Source organism: Sinocyclocheilus rhinocerous, unplaced genomic scaffold (genome assembly GCF_001515625.1).
Source record: "Sinocyclocheilus rhinocerous isolate Xijiao unplaced genomic scaffold, SAMN03320098_v1.1 scaffold1709, whole genome shotgun sequence".
NCBI classification, from domain to species: domain Eukaryota; kingdom Metazoa; phylum Chordata; class Actinopteri; order Cypriniformes; family Cyprinidae; genus Sinocyclocheilus; species Sinocyclocheilus rhinocerous.
The window spans coordinates 111,372-117,516 of NW_015649593.1; the positions used below are offsets into that span (position 1 = coordinate 111,372).

The following is a 6,145-nucleotide window of genomic DNA, read 5'->3' on the forward strand; positions in this document are numbered from 1 at the left end:
TACATTAGTAATTCATTTTGCACTACATGCTTAATACTTTTTATATATTATTATTATTATTATTACTATTATTATTATTCTTTTTCTTTCTGTTAATGCATATGTGCACTATTTGTAAGCAGTCCAGCTGCAATGGCTTTGGCAATACAAATGTATAATTTTTGTCATGCCAATAAAGCACTCCTAAATTGAAATTGAAAAAAAATTGAGAGAGAGAGAATGTATGGACTACAATAAAGTATGAATAGGAACTGATTTAAATCTGTCTAAAAATGTTCCGGTGTTTTTTGTTTGTTTGTTTTTTTAACGTATGTTGCTGACTTACCTTAATCAATGTTGTGTAAAGTTATTTGTACTTTTACTTAGAATTTCCTCAAGTGTCATTTGATGATGACTGCTTTAAAATCTAGTTTTACTGGTTTTATTACTGTGGACAAACCTGAATGTTTCTCTCAGAAGAAAACATTTCCTCAAGGCCTGGGTGATGATCTCATGCCCTGCACAATTAACTGCCCATTCACATGTGCTTTTTCAAAAGTACGTCACTATTTTATTTTTTCACTATTATCTTTGATAATTGCTAAGAAAAGATAAATTCCACATGTACCAATTATAAGTCTGCTCTTCGTAAAGAACTGCCATAAACTATTAAAAAACAATGGATATGGTTAGCAGGAGTTCTTACAGTATGTTGATCATCTCTGTATCATGAGCAGCAGTGTCTGGAGTAAACACTACAAAATTGTGAAATGAAAACCATGGATACCATGTTTGTATAAATTAAATTAATATTTGTTTATTCTGCAGATACATCAATAAATACATCAATACATAATTGTTTTTACTTTTAAATAATAGTCTACCCTTATGTGGCTTTATGGAAACTGCTGAAAGTGTTCTAGTTTAACATTATGTTTAATGGTTCCAATTGTAAAGTAAAAAATTCTAATTTCATTATAAGTATTCTAATTGTCACAAAGTCATAACTACATGCATAAACATCATTCAGTTGCATTGTTATCTAATAAATGACTAATTAGGAAAATATAAACAGGTCTTTTTTCTGACAAGTCAATTCTCTTTTATAGTAAACTACCATCCACTCATACACAGGGAAATACAGTGTCAGTGACAGTAGAGAGTCAATATGTTTTTTTTCTTCCTTTAATGGTAATGAAAGTTTGTTCATTGATTACATCATTATTAACCATGGCCTCACTATAGTACATGTTTATGTACCCATATATATATATATATATATATATATATATATATATAAACTAAAAAAATAGAAATCATATTAGTTATTAGTAATAGTTATTAGTTGTTAGTAACTGGTAATCAATTAAGGCAGCAAAATGTTTAAAAATTAACTTGACACCCTCATGAACTTGACATGTTGACACCCTCATTAAAGAGTTCAAAAGTACATAAGTATAACATACATAGTTTGCCCTTGAAGTGCATAGATATTATCTATGCATAGTCATTAACCATTCCTTTTCGTAATCAGTTTCGATGCGATATTTGACCTTTATGTCCTTTCAGATTCAGTAATATTATCGATTTATCTGCACTTTTAACACTCTCGGATGAGAACAAAATTTAAACTGAATTGAGCTGGATAATGATCTTTGCAGCCTCAACACTATTATTGAACTGAATTTAATCAACATTGAATTAACTTGAGCTGAATAATAACATTATTGCCTTCTGTAGAGCTGCTTTGCATCTGAATTGAATTTGTTCCATAATTTATGAAAATTGAAACAATGACATTTATTGAACTGAATTGAAACAGAATTAAATGAGCTGAATGATGACAATATTGTCTTCTGCAGTGCTGCTTTACAGCTGAAATGGATGTAATTTTATAACTGATGAATTTTACAACAGTAACACTGTTGTTATACGGTTTATTCATGTGAAGTTGCTTTGAAACAATCTGTATTGCTATATAAATAAATGTGAACTGATTTGACTTCTTTCTGTAGTTTGAGCCAGAACCTCTTATTTATTTTGCTCTTGCAATATAAAATTGTTAATTTTGCTTGGGATATTTCAAGTTGTATAAAGCAAAGGTAACAGCCATAAAACCTTATTTTAGACTTTTCTGTGCAGATTCAAAAAATGACTTTAGAAATTGTATGGCTCAATGAACAAGCTGGCATGTAACATGAAGTGTATGAAACATCTCTTCTGTTTAAAAGAGCAGTCTGTTTATTATAGTAATGTTATAATCTAAACTTTAAAGTTGGGTAATGTATCTAGCAGTTGTTATTATGTACAACGTGTCATTGTATGTTTATTGTTCAAGCTCAAAAAAAAAAACTTTGCCCTTATCAAGATGTCAGATTCCCAACGCCACTCTTCACCGGAAACAAGTGGCACATAATTTTGACCTTTCTTCCGGTTGGCTCCCGCCCCACGTAGCCATTTTGCGTATCCTAGACAAAAAAAGAAGGGTTAGATAGAAAGATAACCAGACACAGAATAAAATTAGTCTTCAAATCATAGCGAGAATCAAAAGTGCGGATGTAACTGTGCAATATGATAGGCGCGGGAGCGGGCCTATTCACCAGCCGCGGCCCATATTCAAAGAGGAAACATTTGGCTAGCTGGCTAAAGAACCGTTAGCGAAGGAATGAGATAAAGACTTCATAGACACTAAAGTGTTGTACGACATCCATACTTATCAAATTATACTCTAAGCAAGCTAGAAGGCGGACGTTGGTAGAAATATGGACCGTGTGTTGATTTGAAACGTCGCTGTGGGCAAAAAACAACAACAAACGCCACGGTTATTTGCGGAGGAAGCCGGATAACTGTTTATTCACCGGGAATAAAGCGCAGGATCGCAGCACACCACGGTAAGACTGTGTTTTCTTTGAACACTTGAGTTTATAACCTAATGGTGATTGTGAGGCATTTATAGTTGCATAAAGTTCAGGCTTTCCGTTGTTGACAGACGCTCATCTTGAGCCTGTCATGAACTAGCCGGGCTTCTTCCATCATTACAGTATAACCATGGGTTTGTACTAAAATACTAACGGTTCCATTTTAAGCTAGTTGGATGTGTCTCAAAACCTAGTGAGCTGCCTATCTAAAAAGCATCGGACACAGTATTTTGCCTGTAATACCCAAACGTGCAGTTTCGCTAGGTTTTGAGACACAGCCGGTGTGTTTCTCTATTGTCTAGTTTCCCTTTTCCAGCAGAACACCGGAAACTGATTCTGCCCCCATTTCTAATTAGCATTTATACAATAGTATGCAAATCTTTACACTTTTAAACACACTGCACACAAAGTCCACAGGAAAGGTTTTAGTGGTGTGAGAGGTGTGCTTCAAATGCACAAACACATTACGGACTTAAGTGCACTCAGTGGGTAGAAGGAAGAGCATTACTGGGTACCATTTAAGTACAATAATAGCATATTAGGCGGAGTGTTATCAATACTTGATATTTATTGTGTAATGTTAGTAGACTGTCAAAGACCTCATCAATACTTTGTAAAGATATACTTCTCAGTCCTGGTTGCTGCACATTTTGGATGGATGACACACCCAGGTCTTGGAGCCTCTGTTGGTGAACTGAAGATATAAATCAGGCGGTGACCTTAACAGTTGTTTCACCCAAAAATTAAAATGCTGTCATCAATTATTCACCCTAATTCAAGCCTATAAGAAGACATAATGAAGATATTTTTAATAAACCTGAGAGATTACATTCCTTCCATTGAAAGTCTGTGTAACCAAAACTTTGATGCTTCAAAAAATTCATATAAAACATGGTAAATGCAATCCATATGAATAAAAAATGTCAATAATCTAAATAGACACCATCACTTTATATGATGAACAGGTTTAATTTAGGATTTTATTCACATTTAAACAATTGATCAGTGTTTTTTGAATCAAAGGTTTGGTTACATGGCCTTGAAGTTGAGGGGACAGAAATCTCTCAGGTTTTTATTAAATATCTTCATTTGGGTTTCGAAGATGAACGAATGGGATTGGAATGACGTGAGTCAGTGATGACCGAATTTGAATTTTTCAATGAACCATCCCTTTAAAGGGGTCATATGATGCTTTTTTAAAGATCATTATTTTGTGTATTTGGTGTAACAGAATATGTTGACATGCTTTAATGTTCAAAAAACACATTAAAGCATGTCAACATATTCTGTTACACCAACTAGAACGAGCCGTTTTAGGGCGGCGTGGCAGAGTCTTAACTTTGATAAAGAATATCTCTTTGGTTTTGAGACTTTAGTCTTTGCAACTTCAGGGATCTTATCTATGCACAATCAGCTTGTAACACTCCAAAGAGAAAGGAAAACTTGAAATCGCATCATATGACCCCTTTAAATATATAGATATTCAGAATGTGCAGGATTTCAGGATTGAGAACTACTGTTGTAAAGATTTGTTTTATGGGTTGGTTTGCAGCTGTGGGTTTTCCCTTAGATCTTGCGTGAACCTCCTTTCTTTAAACAAGAAATGCGAAATAGACTTCTCCATCCCATAGACCCCCACCACCCTGTAATCATGCTGTTTGAAGCAAAAGGAAGCACTGGTGATCCACAGAGCTCAAATGACATTTGCTTTTCCTTGATTTATTTTCTAGTCTTCATTCCAGCAACCAGAAATTACAAAAGTTTCCTATGCCGCTAACAGCTTTGAGACTCGGATGAACTTGTTTGGCTTTTACTTCGTCTCCCGCGGTGTGATTGAGTCACCGTATGTCTGATTGTGCAGGGGTGTCTGGCTGAAGTATTATATTTCAATCTGAGTGTCTGTTCTAGAGATGTTTTCCGAGCTGATTGTCCCAAAACATGTTTGTCGGAAACTTCCGTCTCTATCATTGGTCCTCTGTGCTTCATGTCAAATATGTATTAACTCGGCATGAAACTATTTATTTACTGAATGCCTGTAATTGATGTTATTGTGAACAACTGTGCATGTTTCATTTTTAAAACAATTTTGACCTTGTAGTGTTTAATCAAAATGTCATAACTGAACTTTCTGGTGAAATCTCTGGTTGGCGTATGTAGGACTTCTCAGATCATTTAGTCCATTTAAAACCCGACCCTGCAAGCATCTCGAAATACAATGCATAGAACCCACCCTTCATTGGTTTAGTTTTCAATAATCTGTTACACTCGAATATATGGATATAATGATTCACTCAACTCACGATTCGATTCGATTTGAAGCAAAAACCGAATGGTCTGACTTCAGTTTTGTGAAACTATACTGCATAAAACATATCTGAACGAAACAGCAGACAAGCTGAATGAGACGCAGATTCACTCTCTGACAGCAGGTGGCGCTTATGAACAGCAATGATACAGTGTTTCCTGGGTTACCGCTGTAAACACAGCAGAGGTGCGCTTATGAATGCTACTTTAATATGCATTGTTCAGAGACGAGATGAAAAGAAAATATAATCTAAACTCTTCTAAAGAGAGTCAGTTCCCCTCAGAGAAGCATTCATATAAACTCCTACTTCAATTGTATCGCGAGTTGTTTGGCATCTCAACCGATTTGAATAGTCACATATTTGAATCCAGGGCTCGACAATAAGGACTGCCCGATGGCCCGGGGCCAGCGTGAAAGATGTTCGGGACAGTAGACGGATTTGTCACTTGCCCAATCGGGCCACTGCAGCGTCGTCACGAAATTTTATCATTTGCATGTGTTTTTAAGCCTTGTTAATTTTAAAATTCAAGCGATTAAAAAGCATTTGTGTGCGAAAGACAACTCCTTTCAGTACTCGCGTGCTGTGTTCTGTGTGAACAGCGTGTGCACAATTTAAAAATTCAAGCGATTAAAAAGCATTTGTGTGCGAAAGACAACTCCTTTCAGAACTCGCGTGCTGTGTTCTGTGTGAACAGTGTGCGCACAGACAGCCGCGAGCCACCTGAACGAGCAAGTATACAAAAGTATGTCAAAATACCCATCCTGGCAAGTAGGGTAAACGTACCTATTAAGCTCATGTACCCACTAAGCACACTTACATTTTTGAGCTCAGATTATAAAAAGAAAAAAAAAATGTATTATGCTACTTGATGTCTTAATCAATTGATGTGTTTGTTACTATACAGGGCTCTACGCTTACTTTTCTTTTTAGGAGCACTTGTGC

At 35.5% G+C, this 6,145-nt stretch overlaps 1 protein-coding gene across 2 annotated transcripts in view; it reads left to right on the forward strand.

Moving 5' to 3' along the window:
• The first annotated feature begins 2,408 nt into the window (after positions 1–2,408).
• LOC107710882 (serine/threonine-protein kinase TAO2-like) overlaps positions 2,409–6,145 on the forward strand; it is a 47,817-nt gene continuing 44,080 nt past the window's right edge. For both annotated transcript variants that reach the window (XM_016515743.1, XM_016515744.1), the window contains exon 1: positions 2,409–2,870. The gene's annotated coding sequence lies outside the window, so the exon portion shown is untranslated. The remainder of the gene's footprint in view (positions 2,871–6,145) is intronic.